Source organism: Bos indicus x Bos taurus, chromosome 6 (genome assembly GCF_003369695.1).
Source record: "Bos indicus x Bos taurus breed Angus x Brahman F1 hybrid chromosome 6, Bos_hybrid_MaternalHap_v2.0, whole genome shotgun sequence".
In the NCBI taxonomy this organism is placed as follows: Eukaryota; Metazoa; Chordata; class Mammalia; order Artiodactyla; family Bovidae; genus Bos; species Bos indicus x Bos taurus.
In genome coordinates, this window is record NC_040081.1 from 17,644,432 (window position 1) to 17,669,747 (window position 25,316).

A 25,316-nucleotide genomic window follows, 5' to 3' on the forward strand; every position below is an offset into this window, starting at 1 on the left:
ATTGTATAGCACAGAGAATGTAGCCAATATTTTATAATGACTAAGTAAGTATAATGTATAAGAATAATGAATCACAAAGTTGAACACCTGAAACTAATATAATATTGTAAATGAACTAAAAAAAAATTTTAAAGAAGAACACAGTCACTTGGGAGACAGCTATAAGCTGTGTGTGTGTGTGTGAGTGTTAGAGATTAAGGCATACTTCCTTATTGTATGATTCCATCTTGCACGCTATTCTTTCTCCAGAGACCTGGGTTAATGACATCAGTCTCTACACTCTGACCTGAGGCATCATTTCTAGTGATTCATTATGTTACTTCGGTGTGTTTTGAAGAAATCCTTGGTTTGTCTGGTCATCTGGGTTTTGGGTCTTCCCTTTTGCCAACTTTTTTTTCATAAGGGGTAGACAGGGCAGAGAGAACGATAGCCAAGGGGGAGGTAGGAAGTCTAACTTCCTGTGCATTTATGTGTATTTCTGACCGGAGTATATGTATGGGGGACAGAATGACCAGGGAGTCTGTAAAGGGCCAGATTTTGAATACACAGAGAAGGAAGCATAGAGGGGTTACCTGAGCTTGGTACTTCAGATTACAAGCACTGATTTACAAGGCATGGCAAAAAGATGGAAAGGAAATACACTGAAAATTCTGCAACAGCTATGCTTCAGGTCTAAGCCCTTGTAACTTTTTGATTTTTCTATATTCTATAATTTTTGTTCAGTGAACATTTATTATTAGAATGTGTTGGATTCCCAAACTGGGGAAAAAAAAAACCAACTAAAGAACTTTGGTTTTAGTTCTGCTGCTGCTGCTTCTCCTGCTAAGTTGATTCAGTCATGTCCGACTCTGTGCAACCCCATAGACGGCAGCCCACTAGGCTCCTCTGTCCCTGGGATTCTCCAGGCAAGAACACTGGAATGGGTTGCCATTTCCTTCTCCAATGCACGAAGGTGAAAAGTGAAAGTGAAGTCACTCAGTCGTGCCCAACTCCTAGCAACCCCATGGACTGCAGCCCACCAGGCTCCTCCATCCATAGCATTTTCCAGGCAAGAGTACTGGAGTGGGTTGCCATTAAACCTACCACTTCCTAATTCTGTGACCTTGGGCAAATTTTTAAATATTGCTTAGCCTCAGTCCTCTTGTTCTTAAAATGTGAATAAATCAGTTAATTGAGTGGATTAAATGAGATAATATATAAAAATGCTTAGTATACATTAAGGACCTGGCATATAATAGGGTCCAGTGAATTGTCTCATCATCATATTCATTTTTATTACTAGGGGATATGCTGACAGTAACGACTTATATATAGGAGTAGTTGACTATTCCAAAGACATTAAATGATAAGAACTTTTTCAGATACTGCATAATTGAAGAACATTGCAGTTCTCAGGAAACCAAGTACAAGGAGACTAAAAATAAATCCTACACCCTTTTTTACAGGGGGCCTTCAGACAGAGATTCATTTTAAATCTGAGAAAAACTATGTATCTTAAGCAGTATCTTCTTACCATAGGTGATTATGTACTCTCCAGATTTTTCTCATGAATCATAATAATTAGATCTACTTTTAAAATCATATATGTTACTAGTGGTCATAATGCCGGCACCAATAGTTGGTTATTCAAAGAGAGTCCCAGGTCAAGCTCTCAGTTCTTGTGAAAATGCCTCCCCAATCCCCAAACCCATCCAATTGGGAACTCTAATTCTTAAGATTTTAAATTTGTTTGTTAAAAACCTACAGATAATTTCACTTCACTTTGGAATATGTTTTTGCTTTAACAGTTGAATATGAACTGTTCTGATTCCTTAGAATTTATATATTAAGAGAAATAAAGCCATATTAAATTTCTGGCTGAGATGTTTTCAACTTCCTTACTTTTACTCATTCATCTAACCTTAGCTTTTCTGCTGGCTGTAAGCAGTTTCCTCCCTCTGACTACCACAAAGCACTGGCCTGATATGTTTTGTTTTGTTTTGTTTTGTTTCCCCTTGCTTTTCAGATTTTGTGACTTCCATCTCCATGTTTTGAAAAGTCTCTGGCTTATTCATTATTAAGTGATAGATATTGCTACTCTCAGGATTTTCACTAAAACTGTGTGTAAATCTGAAAAAGAGTCTTTGGATCATCTACTTGGAAATCCCGATTCTAGTGTTCATCTATATTGTAGAGCCATGAATCCTCATTTCTTATTAGTAAATATTTTGTATTGCCATTTATGTTCCTACTTTTAAAATTATAGTTTACTTGCAAGTCAAGCCTGATGTATTTAAAGAGTTTGCTTCATGAAATATGTGTTGGTGCATATTCCTTTTACAGGAAAAAAAATGATGGAGGATTTTTAAAAATAATACTTTTTAAAGAATTTGAACTGCAGGTATGTCATGAAGTCCTTAATTTTCAAATACTTTTGTATCCTCAAAGCCTAACACAGAGCGTGATCCTTGCAGGCCCTTGGTGAGGGTTTGTTGCTGTTCAGTCACTCAGTCGTGTCCAACTCCTTGTGACCCAAGGACTGCAGCAAGTCAGGCTTCCCTGTCCTTCACTATCTCCTGAAGTTTGCTCAGACTCAAGTCCATTGAATCACTGATGCCATCCAACTATCTCATTCTCTGATGTCCCCTTCTCCTCCTGCCCTCAGTCTTTGCTAGCATCATGGTCTTTTCCAGTGAGTCAGTTCTTCGTATCAGGTGGCCAAAGTATTGGAGCTTCAGCATCAGTCCTTTCAATGAATGTTCAGTGTTGATTTCCTTTAGGACTGACTAATTTGATTTCCTTGCTCTCCATGGGACTCTTATTCACGCTAAAGTAACCATTTCCTTTGGTTAAAAATCTGCCTATGTATTTTATTTGATAATATGTGGATCTGTATTATCAGCCTTCCAGCATATTAAACCATCTTGGTGATTTTAAAAAAGCCAGTGCTCAGGCCCCACTGAGCCTGAGCAGTGGGCCAGGCTCATTCAGGCCAATTCAGTACTTAATTTTGTATTATTTAAAAGGTTTCCAGGTGATTCTAATGTGTACTGGGGTTGAGAACCACTTACACAGGTCAGAGATTTTGGGAATTTATTTTAACCTTTACCTGATTGCAGGTTTTCATTTTGCAATCATTTATATTTAATAACTTAGGCTGCCTATGAGATTTAATGTAGGCATTTGCCCAATCTTTTCTTTTTTAAGCCAAGAAAAAAACAGTTTCTCTACCTTCTCCTCCTTCCCACTTTTATTCAGTACATTTAAAAATTCAATATGAGAAAGTAAGAGATCTCGTAGGTTACAGAGTTTTGCTTTCTAAGCTGTTGTTTTAGCCCCTGGGCTTATTTGGTAACGGGTATGGAAATTAGCTCTAGAAATGGTAGCTGACAAGTACATGTGCATAGTTATTGAAGGCCTCTTTTACAAATGCTATTTGTCATTCAACAAATAGTGACTTTGGGACTTGAAAAATTCAGTGAGAGAGTGCAGTTAAAATTTAAAAGTTATTTAAAGTTCAAGGAGATTTTCCCTTCAAAGGCAAGGCAAAGTTAAATTAAAGGGTTTAAAATCATAGTTCTGAGTGTGATGTTTTTAAAAAGACTTATTTTTGTAGCTTGTTTAGGGTATAGTTTTGCCTATGATTATAAACACTGCCTTCTAATCTCTTTTCTTCCATAAGCCTAGCCTGTTTTTATGACTCAAGGATAAGAAGCACCAGAATTACAGGGCTTTTTGATGTCCTTTTGTAGTAAAATATTGTATTCTTTCCATAGTAAATGAAACATTATGTTTCCACTTGTAAGATAAGTAGATGGATAATTATAGTAGTTTTAAAAAGAAGGATGCCACACAAGAATATAAACAAGAAAATGCTTACTTAGTGGATAAAAATATGCTATCAATAGAGCACAACATTTTGAGGAAATATTTGTTCTATAGAAAGTAGCATTACTGGAAAATCATGAAAAATAGGTTTCTTCAAATTATAAACAAGTACCTTTGTACTAAATTTATCAGGTACAAAGTAAGAGAAAAATCGACTATTTTTTAAGGAAAAATCTAGTCAGCCAAACTAGGCTGACTAGCTAACACTCAGACTATATAGATTAGACTTAGTTAAATTAGCAGGATAATTACCAGTTTTGAATTTATATTTACACTTTATTACATTATTGTCATTCTAATTTTTTTTTCAATTTTATTTTATTTTATTTTTTTAAATTTTATTTTATTTTTAAACTTTACAATATTGTATTAGTTTTGCCAAATATCGAAATGAATCTGCCACAGGTATACCCGCGTTCCCCATCCTGAACCCTCCTCCCTCCTCCCTCCCCTCCCCTCCCTCTGGGTCGTCCCAGTGCACCAGCCCCAAGCATCCAGTACCGTGCATCGAACCTGGACTGGAGACTCATTTCATACATGGTATTATACATGTTTCAATGCTATTCTCCCAAATCTCCCCACCCTCTCCCTCTCCCACAGAGTCTATAAGACTGATCTATACATCGGTGTCTCTTTTGCTGTCTCGTACACAGGGTTATTGTTACCATCTTCCTAAATTCCATACATATGCGTTAGTATACTGTATTGGTGTTTTTCTTTCTGGCTTACTTCACTCTGTATAATAGGTTCCAGTTTCATCCATCTCATTAGAACTGATTCAAATGTATTCTTTTTGATGGCTGAGTAATACTCCATTGTGTATATGTACCACAGCTTTCTTATCCATTCATCTGCTGATGAGCATCTAGGTTGCTTCCATGTCCTGTCTACTATAAACAGTGCTGCGATGAACATTGGGGTACACGTGTCTCTTTCCCTTCTGGTTTCCTCAGTGTGTATGCCCAGCAGTGGGATTGCTGGATCATAAGGCAGTTCTATTTCCAGTTTTTTAAGGAATCTCCACACTGTTCTCCATAGTGGCTGTACTAGTTTGCATTCCCACCAACAGTGTAAGAGGGTTCCCTTTTCTCCACACCCTCTCCAGCATTTATTGCTTGTAGACTTTTGGATCGCAGCCATTCTGACTGGTGTGAAATGGTACCTCATAGTGGTTTTGATTTGCATTTCTCTGATAATGAGTGATGTTGAGCATCTTTTCATATGTTTGTTAGCCATCTGTATGTCTTCTTTGGAGAAATGTCTATTTAGTTCTTTGGCCCATTTTTTGATTGGGTCATTTATTTTTCTGGAGTTGAGCTGTAGGAGTTGCTTGTATATTTTTGAGATTAGTTGTTTGTCTGTTGCTTCATTTACTATTATTTTCTCCCATTCTGAAGGCTGCCTTTTCACCTTGCTAATAGTTTTCTTTGTTGTGCAGAAGCTTTTAGGTTTAATTAGGTCCCATTTGTTTATTTTTGCTTTTATTTCCAATATTCTGGGAGGTGGGTCATAGAGGATCCTGCTGTGATGTATGTCGGAGAGTGTTTTGCCTATGTTCTCCTCTAGGAGTTTTATAGTTTCTGGTCTTACATTTAGATCTTTAATCCATTTTGAGTTTATTTTTGTGTATGGTGTTAGAAAGTGTTCTAGTTTCATTCTTTTACAAGTGGTTGACCAGTTTTCCCAGCACCACTTGTTAAAGAGATTGTCTTTAATCCATTGTATATTCTTGCCTCCTTTGTCAAAGATAAGGTGTCCATATGTGCGTGGATTTATCTCTGGGCTTTCTATTTTGTTCCATTGATCAATATTTCTGTCTTTGTGCCAGTACCATACTGTCTTGATAACTGTGGCTTTGTAATAGAGCCTGAAGTCAGGTAGGTTGATTCCTCCAGTTCCATTCTTCTTTCTCAAGATAGCTTTGGCTATTTGAGGTTTTTTGTATTTCCGTACAAATTGTGAAATTATTTATTCTAGCTCTGTGAAGAATACCGTTGGTAGCTTGATAGGGATTGCATTGAATCTATAAATTGCTTTGGGTAGTATACTCATTTTCACTATATTGATTCTTCCAATCCAAAAACATGGTATATTTCTCCATCTATTAGTGTCCTCTTTGATTTCTTTCACCAGTGTTTTATAGTTTTCTATATATAGATCTTTAGTTTCTTTAGGTAGATATATTCCTAAGTATTTTATTCTTTCCGTTGCAATGGTGAATGGAATTGTTTCCTTAATTTCTCTTTCAGTTTTCTCATTATTAGTGTATAGGAATGCAAGGGATTTCTGTGTGTTGATTTTATATCCTGCAACTTTACTATAATCATTGATTAGTTCTAGTAATTTTCTGGTGGAGTCTTTAGGGTTTTCTATGTAAAGGATCATGTCATCTGCAAACAGTGAGAGTTTTACTTCTTCTTTTCCAATTTGGATTCCTTTTATTTCTTTTTCTGCTCTGATTGCTGTGGCCAAAACTTCCAAAACTATGTTGAATAGTAATGGTGAAAGTGGGCACCCTTGTCTTGTTCCTGACTTTAGAGGAAATGCTTTCAATTTTTCACCATTGAGGATAATGTTTGCTGTGGGTTTGTCATAGATAGCTTTTATTATGTTGAGGTATGTTCCTTCTATTCCTGCTTTCTGGAGAGTTCTTATCATAAATGGATGTTGAATTTTGTCAAAGGCTTTCTCTGCATCTATTGAGATAATCATATGGTTTTTGTTTTTCAATTTGTTAATGTGGTGTATAACATTGATTGATTTGTGGATATTGAAGAATCCTTGCATCCCTGGGATAAAGCCCACTTGGTCATGGTGTATGATCTTTTTAATGTGTTGTTGGATTCTGATTGCTAGAATTCATTCTAATTTTATTACCATGCATGATCATAATTTCACTATCTAGTAAATAATCAATTCCAAAATTTAATTTTTTAATCTTAAATAGAATAACAACCTTAATATTTCTTGTTAAGATTATAACACTTAAATTGAATTGAACTACCTAATGGTTTGGTCACTATCTACCCATGACAATATTATAAAGCAATTATCCTCCAATTAAAAATAAATTTAAATTAAAAGAAAATCTACCCATGGGTTTTGAGGTGAGTGTGAGTGTTAGTTGCTCAATTATGTCTGACTCTTTGCAATCCATGGACTATGGCCCACCAGGCAAGAATACTGGAGTGGGTTGCCATGCCCTGCTCCAGGGAAGCTTCCTAACCCATGGATCAAACCTGGGTCTCCTGCATTGCAGGCAGATTCTTTATCATCTAAGCCACCAGAAAAGCTAAACTTTGAATTAGCCTGTGTACATGAATTATGCTTCATTCTGTGTTTTCCCTCATACCTTTCAATGTATTTGTATAAACTAAGTGAACTACTTCTAGTCAAGGCTATGGTTTTTCCAGCGGTCATGTATGGATGTGAGAGTTGGACTGTGAAGAAAGCTGAGTGCCAAAGAATTGATGCTTTTGAACTGTGGTGTTGGAGAAGACTTGAGAGTCCCTTGGACTGCAAGGAGATCCAACCAGTCCATTCTAAAGGAGATCAGTCCTGGGTGTTCTTTGGAAGGAATGATGCTAAAGCTGAAACTCCAGTACTTTGGCCACCTCATGCAAAGAGTTGACTCATTGAAAAAGACTCTGATGCTGGGAGGGATTGGGGGCAGGAGGAGAAGGGGACGACAGAGGATGAGATGGCTGGATGGCATCACTGACTCGATGAACGTGAGTCTGAGTGAACTCCGGGAGTTGGTGATGGACAGGGAGGCCTGGCATGCTGCGATTCATGGTGTCACAAAGAGTCGGACACGACTGAGTGACTGAACTGAACTGAAGTGAACTGAAGTGAACTAAATGCTTTACAATTTTTGGAAATTTGTAAATATAGAAAGCACATCTGTAAAATGTGTTATAAATGCACATGTATAGCATTTTTTCCCACAGTCATGAGCTCTATTAATCTAAAACTCATACCCTCCCTAACTCCACTACCATTCACTGGGTTTATGAATGTCCTCCAAGTCAACCCAGACAGACCTAACTCATTTTTTCAATGACCATATATGATGTATAGGTCTACTAAAGTTTATTTAGCTATCACCCTATGGGCAAACCTTTAGATTACTTTGAATTTTTACTATTAGATAATGCAGCAAAGAGCATATATATGCTTACACAGTTCTGTAATTATCTCTCAAGGATAGAATCCAAGAGACAGATTTCCTAGGTCAGAGGATGTACGTTTTAAATTTGACAAGTATTGTCCGTGCATATGAGTCCCTATTTGTCCACAGTCTACTAAAAAAAATTGGAAGGAACTGTAAATGACTAATGACAGAGAAACAAATAATTATGGTGCTGCTGCTGCTGCTGCTGCTAAGTCGCTTCAGTCGTGTCCGACTCCTAGCGACCCCATAGACGGCAGCCCACCAGGCTCCCCCTTCCCTGGGATTTTCCAGGCAAGAACACTGGAGTGGGTTGCCATTTCCTTCTCCAATGCATGAAAGTGAAAAGTGAAAGTGAAGTCGCTCAGTCGTGTCCAACTCTTAGCGACCCCATGGACTGCAGCCCACCAGGCTCCTCCATCCATGGGATTTTCCAGGCAAGAGTCCTGGAGTGGGGTGCCATTGCCTTCTCTGAATTATGGTACTACTATAGATGAATTATTATACAGATATTTATAGGTGGATTATTAAGTATTAAAATAAGTATGAAGAAGGTCTTATAACATGAAAATGTTTATAATACAATACCAAGGTAAAAAGTATAACACTTTATATGTAAAATTATGTATTTATGGGGATGAGAAATAAAAAAAAGAAAAACTGTTCCTTTGGGTGGTAAAAGTATAGACAATCCCCCACCCCCCTGCTTTTTATTTTGTTTTCTGTTACTATTATGTGGTTCCTACAATAAATATAAAAAAAACTATAGCCTTTAAAATAATTAACAGGAACCATCAATATAAAAATTAATTCTTATCAGATTTATTGGTATCTTAATCTAATCTTGATTTACTGTTTGTCCCTTCAGATAGGCATTGAAAAATTTTGTGTGTGTTCTTGTTGTTGGGACTGGGTGCCTTAAAGAGATGGTCTTTTAATAGCAAATGCCACAATGCTAAAAAAAAAAAAAAAATCACTGGTACATCACATTGTGGAAATTATTGGTATGGTGCCAACCCAATAGATTCAGCACATTTGTCTTGAATTTAGACAAATGTTCATTTGTTTAAATTTTCCTTTGTCTGAGAAGGTCATAAACAAAATTTTCAAATTGTTGTCTTCAGTAAATAGTATTTTCAAGTTGTAATGATAAAAAACCAAAGTTCAAGGATGATAAAATAGTAGAATTATGATGAAAAATATCTTTGCCAATCCTGAAGCAGGTTTTGAAGGATAAGAAGGCCTTGGTCAGGTACAGAGGAAATAGGCCCAGGTATTGAAGTCATAGCTTGACCCCAAAGATGACAGCAGGCATGGCCCAGAGTGGACAGGGTTCTGAGACATCTATATAACTCAAACAGAAGGTGCTTATTGTGATGAAATGGAAAATAAGGCTAGATAGGTAGAAATCTAGCCTCTAGGGGAGAGGAGGACAGGCTTGGAAAGCCAGGAAACAATGAGTTTGGATTGAATACATTAAATTGGATTGATTGAAATAAGGAGAAACTTTAAGATCCTTAGCCAGGAAATGAAAAAGAGTGAACAACTGTTATTTTTACCAGGATTGGGAGGCATGTTCTTATCCCATTCTGTGGAAGAGGCAAGGAGTATGTGCAGTTTGAAAACAAAACAGTATTTTGTCTCATTGCTTTATTTTTTTATATTAACCTATGAACTTTATTTTTGTCTTATTGCTTTAAATTGTTTTTAGCCACAAAGTTTGCTTCATTTCAATCTCCAAATAATATTAAAAACAATACATGGTTTTTGTTTGCGTATCAAATGAAATCATGGCTTAAACATTGTTGAAAAACACAGAATATAAGCTCATGTATAAGCTACTATTTGATAGTATAATCAAAATAATGGGCTACAATAGATAGTTATGCTGCTGCTGCTGCGGGTAAGTCGCTTCAATCGTGTCTGACTCTGTGGGACCCCATAGACGGCAGCCCACTAGGCACCTCCGTTCCTGGGGTTCTCCAGGCAAGAACACTGGAGTGGGTTGCCAGTTCCTTCTCCAATGCATGAAAGTGAAAAGTGAAAGTGAAGTTGTTCAGTCGTGTCTGACTCTTTTCGACCCCATGGACTGTAGCCTACCAGGTTCCTCCGTCCATGGGATTTTCCAGGCAAGAGTACTGGAGTGGGTTGCTATTTTTTATAATTTTTAAAAACTCTTCCTGTGGCCAGTCTCACTCCCTATTTCTAATCTCCCCTGTGTCTTGTGGTATTTATTTTTATACATGAGAATTACATGTTTATGCTGATATAATTTATTATATCTATTTATACATGGTCTTGGCACCTCACTCCAGTACCCTTGCCTGGAAAATCCCATGGATGGAGGAGCCTGGTGGACTGCAGTCCATGGGGTTTCTAGGACTTGGACACGACTGAACGACTTCACTTTCACTTTTCGCTTTCATGCATTGGAGAAGGAAATGGCAACCCACTCCAGTGTTCTTGCCTGGAGAATCCCAGGGACGGGGGAGCCTGGTGGGCTGCCATCTATGGGATCGCACAGAGTTGGACACGACTGAAGCAACTTAGCAATTTAGCAATAGCAATACATGGTCTATTGACTTTACACATTGGTAAGTAAGGGTTTAGCTCTCTTATATGATCAACTTACTTTTTTTCCCCTCCAACCTCCCAATATAATCAGATCACAGATTTGGCTAGATTTTATTATGTGTTTACATTATTTTGACTGTCTACGCATATTTCACTGCTGAAACTAGCAGTGTACCATGATTATGCTTCTTTTCATTTCCCCTGGAGTAAACAGTTGTACCAGTTATTCATTTGGTAGTCTTCCAAATAATTTTTCTAAATATGGCCCAATACTTGTCAAATAATCTGAGTTCCATTTTGAATTTATTTCCAAAAACTTTTGTTCTCCTGCTCCAATCTTGAATGGTTGGTTTCTAGTCATAGTTCATGATGTGTATGTTTGTTTGAGACTCTCACGCCTGACGACGGCCTTGAATTTGCAGAATATTCTCAGGGGTCACTCAGTTTCTATGTAGAGACCCTCAAGTCTTGTGCCTGGCTACAGGGATTTGAGGATCTGGAAGGGGAAACAGGGCTGGTGAAAGGGTGATTGTGTGTTTCTCCCATAAATACACAAACTTCCACTTAATCCACCTATTTTCAGCCCCTTGGCTCCCTTTGAGCTTTTCTGAACCTTTCTCTCCTCAAGCTCAGAACCTTTTTGATTCATGTTCTGAAGGAATTAATCTCATGTCTGAGGTTTTGGAAGAGGCTTTTTGGGGTCTAACTGCCTCATGTATAGACTTTCAAACGATTCTCTGAATTCCAGATCTGTGCCTCACTGTCTTTCTGTACAACCAAGTTCCTGAGTTTGGTTTTTCCTCCTTTTTGGAAGAAATTAGGTTCAATTTTCTCTACTCTCCCAATTCATCAGCTTTCTATCCTACAAAACCTGTTGCTATCATTTTAATAGGAATTCAGGAGAGAATGGAAGTGATACATCCATTCAATTTATCATATGGAATCAGAAATCCCCATTTATATTTTAAAGCCTGTGATAGTAGTGTATTATTTTCTCTTATTCTTTATGAAACTTATTTTTTCAAAGATAGTTTTGGCAGAAATATGTCATGAATCGAGTCATCCCACTCTTTTTTTTTTTTTTTTTTGGAAAAACTATTTATTTATTATTGGCTGCACTGGGTCTTTATTGCTGTGCAAGGGCTTTCTCCAGTTGTGGCGGGCAGAGGCTGCTCTCTGCTCAGGTGTGCAGGCTTCTCATTGCGGTGTCTCCTCTCGTTGTAGTTGTGAACTTACTTGCCCCCGAGGCATGTGGGATCTTCCTGGACCAGAAAGATCATTCTCTTTAAGATCTTTTCATTTCACTGGTGCCTCCTCATAACTAGTTTGTTATATTGACTCAAATACAACATTCCTAGGTTTGCAAATATCATTCCTCCCCATATTCTTCAGTTCCTCTAAAACTGCATTTCTCAGGAAGCTCACATTAATTGTTATAACTTCTCTATGTAATTCTATTTTTGGAGAATATAGTGACTGCATGATGTGAAACTGTCAAAGTCAGAACAAGACAATGGTTGGGGTTACCTATTTTTATACATATAACTCCAAAATTTTATAATAAATTTCTTTTAAAATCTCTAACTTAATACCACATATACCTGCCTTCATCTCTGAAATTGTCTGTGCATTTAGTATAGGAAGCAATAAAGGAAAGAATAAATAATAGATAATAATGCTGCTGCTGCTACTGCTGAGTTGCTTCAGTCGTGTCCAACTCTGTGCGACCCCATAGACGCCAGCCCACCAGGCTTCCCCGTCCCTGGGATTCTCCAGGCAAGAACACTGGAGTGGGTTGCCATTTCCTTCTCCAATGCATGAAAGTGAAAAGTGAAAATGAAGTCGCTCAGTCATGTCTGACTCTATCGACCCCATGGACTGCAGCCTACCAGGCTCCTCCGTCCATGGGATTTTCCAGGCGGGAGTACTGGAGTGGGGTGCCATTAATATACATTATGTTGATATAAAATAAGGTGATAATAGTTGATATATAATATAAATAATTCATATATAAGAAAAAAACACTGAAGGAAGAAAACGAAAGTATTTCCCATACACCAACAGCTAGTATAGTGGTTCTTCAGCAGCATTTCTAGTACTTAGGGTGACAGATTTTTCTGTATACTATCTATATGGAAAAACATTTGACATTTGAGATGCCAGACTACTGATATTATTTCTTTTCTTCACTGAATTGACTGTTAGTAATGCCCTGGTGGCTCAGCTGGTAAAGAATCTGCCTGCAATGCAGGAGACCTGGGTTCGATCCCTGGGTTGGGAAGATGCTCTGGAGAAGGGAACACCCACCCACTCCAGTATTCTGGCCTGGAGAACTGCATGGACTGTGAAGAGTCAGACATGGCTGAGCAATTTCCACTTTCACACTTTCAACGTATAAGCATTAAATTTGCTCTAGTGTTCATACTTTTTGAGTTTAGTTTCATGCATAATACGCCAAAATTACCTGTGTGTATATACTCAGAAAGCAAATAATACGGGAAAAATGAAAATTTCAATCAATCATGCACTAGCTAATACCAAATCCTCGATTATAACCCTTACAGCAGAGCTATCTTTGAATGAAGTGGGAGCTCACTACATATTTGCTCCCTTTTTTCTTTTGTTGCAATTTGTTAAGGGCTCTCGTATATCAAATGTAGGTAAACTATGAGGGCATCTGTCTAACTTAGTGTACATATATCATGTTAGAATGATTTTTTATTTGATACATAAAATATAGAAATGGATGTCCTTATTCTGGACTGGAAAATCATTATTCTGCTAGGAATTCTTCATATAGTCTCCAGTTAATCTAGTAAATTATCAGCTCACTTTATATCTTCTAGTTCTTCCAAATTGTGTCTCATTTTCCAAAACTTTATATAATAGAAGGCTATAGCCTAGGCAGGATGGAGAAGGCAATGGCAACCCACTCCAGTACTCTTGCCTGGAAAATCCCATGGACGGAGGAGCCTGGTAGGCTGCAGTCCACGGGGTCACTAAGAGTCAGGCACGACTGAGCGACTTCACTTTCACTTTTCACTTTCATGAATTGGAAAAGGAAATGGCAACCCACTCCAGTATTCTTGCCTGGAGAATCCCAGGGACGGGGGAGCCGGTGGGCTGCCGTCTATGGGGTCGCACAGAGTCGGACACGACTGAAGTAACTTAACTTATAGCCTAGGCAGGATGCTATCTGCCTCACTCTCAGCAGCCTTTCTGCTTTGTTGACCTTCCTCTACACCTTCCAGCATAAATACGTTTTTCTCCAAGTCTTCCTGATCATGGAGTACAACTTGGAAAAAATAGACAAAGCTCATTGGCTCTAAAACTACTTAATGATTCCCAACATTAGCTCAGTTTTACTCCCTGGATAACTTCCTCACCAACTGATCCCAAAGATTATTTCAAACTTCTATTACTTTAATCAGGCTTTATCTCTGTAGGTGTATGCCCCTTATCTCTATCAGAGAAAATAACAACAGCAGCTGCCACTTAATGAGCGCTCACTGCCAAGTGCTTTACAACACAGCTACACAGTAGATCTTTTATTCCCTTTCTGTAGGTGAGGACAACCTCAGAGAGGAAAAGAAACATACTTGAGGACACATAGCTCATCAGATTGCATGATTCGTGCCTTACTATCTTTTTCTTTGTTCTTTCTTTTATCATCTTTTAAAGTATAATATTTTACATGTACAAAAGTACATAATGTATCAGTTCAGTTCAGTCGCTCAGTCATGTCAGACTCTTGGCAACCCCATGGACTGCAGCATACCAGGCCTCCTTGTCCATTGCCAACTCCCGGAGCTCACTTAAACTCATGTCCATTGAGTCGGTGATGCCATTCAACCATCTCATCCTCTGTCATCCCCTTCTCCTCCTGCCCCCAATCTTTCCCAGCATCAGGGTCTTTTCAAATTAATCAGCTCTTCGCATCAGGTGGGCAAAGTATACATATGTATACATATATGTATATACATACATATACATGTATACAGATGTATACCTAATCGTTAAAGGTACATAATAAAATGGATGTCCACGAGCTCATCATCTAGTTTGGGGACTAGCACATCATCAGTACTGTTGCATCTACCTATGTGTTCCTCCCTTCCCCACCCTCAGGCCTCTCCCACTACTCACAAACGCTACCACTGTTTCCAGTTTTCTACTTACTTTTTCCTTGCTATTTTTAAACATTTTATTTAAAAATAGTTTAAAACACAGAGAAGATTAAAGAATATCGCCAGACATTTCTGCATACCCTTCACTAAACTCAACAGCCATCATTTACCACATTTGTTTTCTCATTTTGTGTCTCTGTGCAATGGTTATTGTTGTCAATTCCGAACCATTTGAGAATAAGCTAGTAGATATTTTACCTTTTTGCCTCTAAATACTTGGGTATATATTTTCTAAAACAAGGACATCCAGTTATCAAAACTGGAAAATTTAACACTGATGCATTGCTATGTTTAACCTATAGCCCATTTTCAACTTTCACCAGTTACCCTAATAAATATCCTTTGTAGCCATCCTGGGCTACCCTGGTGCTTCAGTGATAAAGAATCTGCCTGCCAATGCAGGAGATGTTGGGAAGATCCCCTGGAGAAGGAAATGGCCACCCTCTCGAGTATTCTTGCTTGGGGAATCCCATGGAGAGAGGATCCTGATGGTGGTGGTTTAGTTGGTAAGTTGTGTCTAACTTTTGCAACCCCATGGACTGTAGCCTGCCAGGCTCCTCTGTCCATGGGATTCTCCAGGCAAGAATACTGGAGTGAATGGCCATTTCCTTCTCCAGGGGATCTTCGCAACCCAGGAATCAAACCCAGGTCTCCTGCATTGCAGGCAGATTCTTTACCAACTGAGCTACAATTCACTGGTAGGCTACAATCCTTGTGGTCACAAAAAAGTCAGACACGACTTAGTGACTAAACAACAACAAGCCACTCTGCTGTTAGCAAGAGGAGTCTGTGGGGTCTGACTGCTCATCGCTCAAAAGCAATAAACAGGCCAAGTTGGTGGAAAGGAAAAATTGCTTTATTTCAGATGCCAGCAACTGGGGAGGATGGTGGCAGACATCTGTCCAAAGACTAACTCTCCCCCGCCCTGCCCCCTGGGGCAAGAGATTCTTAGACCGAAGAGTGGGGAGGGCCACATGCAGAAACAGCACAGTCAGCTCTGACAGTCATCTTCAAATTGGTCATCAGTGGTCTGACCAGCGTCATCTTGACTGTTTCAGGTACAGTTAATCTTCAGTTCCAGGGTGCATTTGTTCCCATTTCTTTGAGGCCAATTCTCAGAATTGTGGCAGCTTCTGTCGTGGATACAGTCTGGTCATCAAATAGTTAACTTCTTCCACTCGGTGTTTTGGTATCTATGACAGCTCACAGGATATGGCTCAGAATATTATCTACAGTCCTTGGGAAAGAACTAAAGGTTCCTGACTATGCTTAATGACTACGTGATTATTATTTGGTCTCCTTTGACTGTTTAAAAGATGCTTACTCCTTGGAAGGAAAGTTATGACCAACCTAGATAGAATATTCAAAAGCAGAGACATTACTTTGCCAACAAAGGTCCGTCTAGTCAAGGCTATGGTTTTTCCTGTGGTCATGTATGGATGTGAGAGTTGGAATGTGAAGAAGGCTGAGCACCGAAGAATTGATGCTTTTGAACTGTGGTGTTGGAGAAGACTCTTGAGAGTCCCTTGGACTGCAAGGGGATCCAACGAGTCCATTCTGAAGATCAGCCCTGGGATTTCTTTGGAGGGAATGATGCTAAAGCTGAAACTCCAGTACTTTGGCCACGTTATGCGAAGAGTTGAGTCATTGGAAAAGACTCAGATGTTGGGAGGGATTGGGGGCAGAAGGAAAAGGGGAAGACAGAGGATGAGATGGCTGGATGGCATCACCGACTCAATGGACGTGAGTTTGAGTGAACTCCGGGAGTTGGTGATGGACAGGGAGGCCTGGCATGCTGTGATTCATGGGGTCGCAAGGAGTCGGACACTACTGAGTGACTGAACTGAACTGACTGTTTCCCTTTTTTTCCTGTGTTTCTCATTTCTCTGATTAAACTTATTCTTTGACTAGTTTTCCACAGACGAAAGGCACGCAGAGGACACGGGGTGGGGGGCAAGGACCATAGGGTTCTGCTCCATTTCACTACTCCACCCCCAAGCCCATCCCCCCACCATAGGATCTAGTCCAGGATCACCCCAGTCCAGGATCACATATTGTACTTAGCGGAATTATCTCTTCAGTCTCACTTCCCCAGTCAGTCTTTGTGTTTTTTGACCCTGACATACTCAAACAGTTCAGATCGATTATTTTGTAGACTCTCCATCAATGTGGTGTTTCTTCGTGATTTTCTTCACAGAATGTTTCTTCACAATTAGACTTAGTTAATAACTTTTTTAGCAGGAATATTATGAGTGAGGTTGTGTCCTTTTCCACATAACGCTCAGGAAGCATACTGTGTCATTATTCTCTATTTTTGGTAATGTCAACTTTGATCACTTGGTTATGGTGATACCTTCCAGGTTTACCATCTCTAAAAGCACTATTTCCCCCTTTGTAATTAATAAGTGATTTGTAGAGAGATACTTTGAGACTATGTAGCTATCTTATTAATCAAATTTCAACCTAATAGCTTTGACATCCATTGACACTTTTGTCTGAATCAATTTTTACTGTCAGTTCAGTTAGTCACTCAGTCCTATCCGACTCTTTGCTACCCCATGGACTGCAGCACGCCAGGCCTCCCTGTCCATCACCAACTCCCAGAGTTTACTCAAACTCATGTCCGTTGAGTCGGTGATGCCATCCAACCATTTCATCCTCTGTCATCCCCTTCTACTGCCTTCAATCTTTCCCAGCATCAGGGTCTATTCTAATGAGTCAGTTCTTCACATCAGGTGGCCAAAGTATTGGAGTTTCAGCTTCAGCATCAGTCCTTCCAATGAATATTCAGGAGAGATTTCCTTTAGTATGGACTGGTTGGATCTCCTTGCAGTCCAAGGGATTCTCTAGAGTCTTTTCCAACACCACAGCTCAAAAGCATCAGTTCTTTGGCGCTCAGCTTTCTTTATAGTCCAACTCTCACATCCATACATGATTACTGGAAAAACCATAGCTTTGACTAGACTGACCTTTGTTGGTCTAGTAATGTCTCTGCATTTTAATATGCTGTCAAGGTTGGTCATAACTTTTCTTCCAAGGAGCAAGCATCTTTTAATTTCATGGCTGCAGTCACCATCTGCAGTGATTTTAGAGCCCAAAGAAAAAAAGTCTGTCACTGTTTCCACTGTTTCCCCATCTATTTCCCATGAAGCGATGGGACCAGATGCCATGATCTTCATTTTCTGAATGTTGAGCTTTAAGCCAACTTTTTCACCCTTCTCTTTTACTTTCATCAAGAGGCTCTTTAGTTCTTCTTCACTTTCTGCCATAAGGGTGGTGTCATCTACATATCTGAGGTTATTGAGATTTCTCCCAGCAATCCTGATTCCAGCTTGCGCTTCATCCAGCCCAGTGTTTCTCATGATGTACTCTGCATATAAGTTAAATAAGCAGGGTGACAATGTACAGCCTTGACGTACTCCTTTTCCTATTTGGAACCAGTCTGTTGTTCCATGTCCAGTTCTAACTGTTGCTTCATAACTTGAATACAGATTTCTCAAGAGGCAGGTCAGGTGGTCAGGTATTCTCATCTCTTTAAGAATTTTCCAGAGTTTGTTGTGACCCACACAGTCAAAGACTTTGGCAAAGTCAATAAAGCAGAAGCAGATGTTTTTCTGGAACTCTCTTGCTTTTTCGATGATCCAACAGATGTTGGCAATTTGATCTCTGGTTCCTCTGCCTTTTCTGTAATAGTTGCTAAATGGTCATTTGCTATCTCTTCATTCCTTCTACATGAGATTCCTCTAAAAGGGAGAATTTTTCCTTCTTCCCTGTTTATTTATTACCAAAAGAAACTCACCTACTTATTTACTCTCAGTTCTCAGTTCATCACTGATCAGCATTGTCACCTCTGTCACGTACCAGGTTTCCATATATTCTTGGGTCTTTTGGGCTCTCCCTTTTGTTCAGTGACCTTTTTTCCTTCTCTGTATCAAAACAACATTATCTCAATTACTATGGTTTCACCATTAGTTTCAATTGTTTCAGTGTCTGTTTGACCAAGTTTCTCCTTCAATAAAAATTGAAAAGTGCCTTGGGTTTTCTTCCTTTTCCATATAAATATCAGAGTCAGCTGTAATGTTTCACAAAACCTCTCTTGATATTTTGATCAAGATTATGTTAATTCTGCACATCAACTGGGGGAGAATCACTTTAAAAAATTCAGCCTTTGTGTCCATGAATATATTTCTCCATTTACTTAGATCTTCTGAGTGTCTTTTAATAATGCTATATATATTTTCTGTACAGACCTTGTACATCTTTTATTAAGTTTAATTTAGATGTCTATTTTTGAGCTATTTAAATACAATCTCTTTCTAAATTATGTTTTCTATGTGGAGATCAGTCCTGGGTGTTCATTGGAAGGACTGGTGCTAAAGCTGAAACTCCAGCACTTTGGCCACCTCATGAGAAGAGTTGACTCATTGGAAAAGACTCTGATGCTTGGAGGGATTGGGGGCAGGAGGAGAAGGGGATGAGATGGCTGGATGGCATCACCGACTCAATGGACATGGGTTTGGGTGAACTCCGGGAGTTGGTGATGGACACGGAGGCCTGGCGCGCTGCAGTTCATGGGGTCGCAAAGAGTCGGACACGACTGAGCGACTGAACTGAACTGAACTGATGTGTATATTGTTATAGAAGCGTTTTCTGAATACTTGTTAAATTTTACAGAAGTGCAGTTGAATCTTACATATTAATCTTATGGTATATTCTTATTACTTTTAATAAGCAAAGTTCTCCATTTTTTACATAGATTATCACATCCTTTGAGAAATAGTGTAGTCCTAGGTCTTCCGTTCCAGTCTTTTTGTCTTTGATTTCCTGTGTGTCTTTCAGCGTGAGATTAATAAAATGGGTAGGAGACCCTGCCCAGTCCTGCTCTCCAAAACCCATCCTGGTCCCCGCTGTAGTCTGGCGCCATCTAGCGGCGCTTGTTCTCTCCAGTTTGTCCTGATGGGAAGGATTCAGGGTCTGACGTTGACTTGAGGGCAGCGCCAGTGATTCCAGGAAATTGCCGGCTAGATGGCAAAAGTTTTGTTGGCCCAGTTTGGGAATATTGAGTTGGGAGGTCGCTGAGCTAGCAGGAGTCAAACTCCACCTGCCTTCTGGGTTTTGCGCTATTTTCCTGCCAGGCTCCTCCCTCTACCCCCTGTCATTTTCCATTCCCCAACCCCAGAATAAGAACCTCACTCTTCTTTTGTACCATCTGCAGGATTCGGTGGTGGTGAGGAACAAATCATCCGTTCTATCATCTCAGAATTCATCATATCCTGTGTGTATTTTCACAGGATTTTACTGTATTTATTTGTATATTTCACTCTGTCTTTCCAGTATAGTAAACTTCAAAAGGATTCTTATGTCTCATTCACAGTCATATTTTCATGAATAGAAAAGTTCCTAGCATGCAGGCACCCGAGAACATTTATTAAATAAAATGAGCAAATGACACAGAAATCTTCCATTACATGATACATTTATTGGTTTCTTCCTGTAATTTTTGGATGAAGCACAAGCTTGAATAAAGATTGCTGGGAGAAATATCAATAATCTCAAATACGCAGATGATACCACCCTTATGGCAGAAAGTGAAGAGGAACTAAAGATCCTCTTGATGAAGGTAAAAGAGGAGAGTGAAAAAGCTGGCTTAAAACTCAACATTCAAAAAACTAAGATCATGGCATCTGGTCCCATCACTTCATGGCAAATAGATGGGGAAACAATGGAAATAGTCATAGACTTTATTTTAGGGGGGCTCCAAAATCACTGCAGATGGTGACTGCAGCCATGAAATTAAAAGACGCTTACTCCTTGGAAGAAAAATTATGACAAACCTAGACAGTGTACTAAAAAGCAGAGCCATTACTTGGCCGAGAAAGGTCTGTTTAGTCAAAACTATGGTTTTTCCAGTAGGCATGTACAGAAGTGAGAGCTGGACAATAAAAAAGGCTGAATGCTGAAGAATTGATGCCTTCAAACTATGGTGCTGGAGAAGACTCTTGAGAGTCCCTTGGACTGCAAGGAGATCCAACCAGTCCATCCTAAAGTAAATCAGTCCTGAATATTCATTGGAAGGACTGATGCTGAAGCTCCAATACTTTGGCCACCTGATGTGAAGAGCCAACTCATTGGAAAAGACCCTGATGGTAGGAAAGATAGAAGGCAAGAGGAGATGACAGAGGATGAGATAGTTGGATGGTATCACTGTTTCAATGGACATGAGTTTGAACAAACTGGAAAATCGTGAAGGACAGGGAAGCCTGGTGGGCTGCAGTCCATGGGGTCACAAAGAGTCAGATACAACTGAGCGACTGGACAACAACAGTTACTTAGAAAATTTGAGGGATTTTGCTCAGAAGCATGCAAAATTAAAATCGCTGCAGCTTCTTGATGAACTCAGTCTTCCTTGATGATGTTTTTAGTTTTTTGGTTTTGGCTTTTATAGTTTTGGTCATGAAGCCTATTTCAAGACAGTGCGCTCAGTGGTCCTGCCAATCTGTCTCTTGCTTCAGAGTGTTTGATGCAACAGACCCTGGGATGTCCCTTGCTCCAGCCTCTGACCACCTTCCAGCTTCTCTTCCAAGTGCAACTTTAGAACCAGCCACTCGGCCATCCTCGACCTCTGGGACCAGCCAACACCAATTTTTGAGCTTAGCTCCTTATTACCGATTAACCATGAACTCCAAGATTCCTCAGAATTATTCCACCAAGGTCGAGGCTGCCTTCAACTTCCTGGTCACCTTGCATTGGCCAGCCTCTTACACCTACCACACTGGGCTTCTATTTCCACCACAACAGCATAACTCTGGAGGGCATGGGCCACAGTTTCAGGGAATTGGCCAAGAAGAATTAGGGTGCTGAGCCTCTCTTGAAAAGGAAAAACCAGGGCAGCGGCTGCACCTTTTTCCAGGATGTACAGAAGCCATCTCAAGTTGAGTGGGGTAAAACCCAGGACACTGTGGAAGCTGCATTCTCATGGAGAAGAAACTGAACCAGGCCCTCTTAGGATCTGCCCATGCAGACCCCCACCTCTGTGACTTCCTGGAGAGCCACTTCCTAGATGAGGAAGTGAAACTCACGGAGAAGATGGGCAATCTCCTGACTAACTTCCAATGGTGGACTGGTCCCCAGGCTGGGCTGGCTGAGTGTCTCTTCCAAAGGCTCACCATCCAGCACGACTAGTCGGAAGGAGCCTTGGAAGCCCAGCAGCCTTTGAGAAGGAGATGGTGATGGACAGGGAGGCCTAGCATGCTGCGATTCATGGGGTCGCAAAGAGTCGGACATGACTGAGCGACTGATCTGATCTGATCTGATCTGGTGTCAGGGCTTCCGCCTGAAGCCTCTCTCTGCAGGCACTAGGCCACTTTTTCACCACCCTGGAGCCCTTTTCCAAGCCTTGGACCGAATGGAAACAGTAAAGCTTTTTGCAGCAACAAAACAAAACAACCCTCCCCACCCCACCTACTCCCCCAAAACCAAAAAAAAACCCCTCCTATTTAAATGCTAACATGCCATCAAGCTTTCTTCTGGTTACCATCTACCACATATGTCTTTTCACTTACTTTTACTTTCAGCCTTCATATGTCCTTATGCTTTATGTCCCTCTCTTCCAAACAGTATTTAGCTGGATTTTCAAAAACACAGTTGTACAGTCATTTAACTGGTAAATTTAATTCATTTATGTTTATGATAATTATTGATGTATCTGAATTTATTTCTACATATGTTTAACCTGTTTATTGCCTTAGATTTTTTTTGATGATTGCATTTCTAAAAAATTCTTTTGCTTCTTTTTCAGATCAGGTTATTCTTATTAGTCTTATTTTACCCACTCATCTTTAATTCTATTATAATTTTTAAAATTCTATTGTTTATTTCTGTAAACATTCTATACCCAATCTCCATTCTCCAGTCAAGTTGTAACAGTTATACTGCTGCTGCTGCTAAGTCGCTTCAGTCGTGTCCAACTCTGTGCGACCCTATAGACGGCAGCCCATCAGGCTCCCCCGTCCCTGGGATTCTCCAGGCAAGAACACTGGAGTGGGTTCCCATTTCCTTCTCCAATGCATGAAAGTAAAAAGTCAAAGTGAAGTCGCTCAGTCGTGTCTGACTCTTAGCGACCCCATGGACTGCAGCCCACCAGGCTCCTCCGTCCATGGGATTTGCCAGGCAAGAGTACTGGAGTGGGGTGCCATTGCCTTCTCCAAACAGTTATACTAGTCACATTTAAATAGTGCTAACACAGCTGTTAAATAATTAGCTAAACCCATATGTGCCAGATACTCTTTTTAAAATTTTTAATAAAGTATTTTAAGCTAGTTTACCCAAAGTATTTTTTCAACCAAGTACTCTTTTAAGAATTTTACTTTCATTAGCTCATTTAAGTCTCATTCTACTGATTAACCCCATTTTATGGAATAGGAAACTGCAACAGAGAGAGAGGTCAAAAATTTTGGCCAAGGTCACATAGGTAGGTAGACTTTTTAGCTGGGATTTGAATGCAAGTTTTTAACTATGCTCACTGTGTGCTGTGCTGTGCTTAGTAGCTGCATCGTGTCCAACTCTGCCAGCCCATGGACTGAAGCCTCCCAGGCTCCTCTGTCCATGAGGACTCTCCAGGCAAGCATACTGGAGTGGGTTGCCATGCCCTCCTCCATGGGATCCTCCCAACCCAGGGATCGAGGAGAAAAAAACCCCAGATGGCGTTTTTGGCAAAATAAAATGTTATTTTTGCTTTTTTGTTTTTTAATGCTAGTGATTTTCAACTTTCTCATATAGTAATTGGCTTTCTGTACATCTTCTTTAGTTCATTTTTCATATTCTTTGTCTATTTTTATCTTGGAGTCATAAATAATCTTTTGTATTAAAAACTCCTTGTCTTAACTACAATAAATGTATTTTTATTTAATACATTTTTCATTTTACCAGAGATAATTTCTCAGTTAACGTTTTAATTTCCTAAGGAAATTTAGAAGAGTTATATAATTCCCTTTTCAAAGAAACATATCTCTGCTCTCCTTCATCCGCACTATCAGGAGATTCTCACGTATTATTTTACAGTTCCTGAGCTCAAATTTCCAAAGGAAAACATGAAGAAAGTAAAAAAAAAAAAAAAAAATATATATATATATATATATTAGATATATCAAAGAACTAAATCTATTTAATATGCCATAAGCATAATACAATACAATGAATAAATAGACAATTTATATTTGTGTTATTTTAAGGAAAAAAACAAAATTTTCAAAAAGGTGAAGATTAGTGATCATAAAAGATATAAAAAAGAATACTCTGTTTTCAAGAATGAGCCACTACAGAGATCCTTTATGGAAAGATCCAAAGTCTTATTTGATTTTTAAAACAAACAGGCAAACAAAGAATCATGCAGTTCCATTTTGAGGCTCTCAACGTTTGCCATGGTCAGAAACTGTCCTGGGAAAACAGCACAATATAGGAATGTTGCCATCTAGTGTTCACTTTTAGAATTGGCCCCACAAAATTAGTGTAATCTGGTCCCATCACTTCATGGGAAATAGATGGGGAAACAGTGAAAACAGTGTCAGACTTTATTTTGGGGGGCTCCAAAATCACTGCAGATGGTGATTGCAGCCATGAAATTAAAAGAAGCTTACTCCTTGGAAGGAAGGTTATGACCAACCTAGATAGCATATTCAAAAGCAGAGACATTACTTTGCCAACAAAGGTCCGTCTAGTCAAGGCTATGGTTTTTCCAGTGGTCATGTATGGATGTGAGAGTTGGACTGTGAAGAAAGCTGAGTGCCGAAGAATTGATGCTTTTGAACTGTGGTGTTGGAGAAGACTCTTGAGAGTCCCTTGGACTGCAAGGAGATCCAACCAGTCCATTCTGAAAGAGATCAGCCCTGGGATTTCTTTGGAAGGAATGATGCTAAAGCTGAAACTCCAGTACTTTGGCCACCTCATGTGAAGAGTTGACTCATTGGAAAAGACTCTGATGCTGGGAGGGATTGGGGGCAGGAGGAGAAGGGGACGACAGAGGATGAGATGGCTGGATGGCATCACTGACTTGATGGATGTGAGTTTGAGTGAACTCCGGGAGATGGTGATGGACAGGGAGGCCTGGCGTGCTGTGATTCATGGGGTCACAAAGAGTCTAACACGACTGAGTGACTGAACTGAAACATATTATTTCAAAATATAGTGACTCTTTGAAATTGGAGCCAGAGATCAAGAGAGTTTTCTGAGGTAACTGAGAAGTTTTTAAAATTAAGGAGAGAAAGGAGAAGGTTACTAAAGATGTGTATACATACATGTAAAGACATCAATGAATCAGGATAGACAATGGACAGAGAAAATGGCAAATGCATAAGACTCTTTAAGAAGGCGATGGCAACCCACTCCAGTACCCTTGCCTGGAAAATCCCATGGATGGAGGAGCCTGGTGGGCTGCAGTCCATGGGGTTGAAAAGAGTTGGACACGACTGAGCGACTTCACTTTCAATTTCACTTTCATGCATTGGAGAAGGAAATGGCAA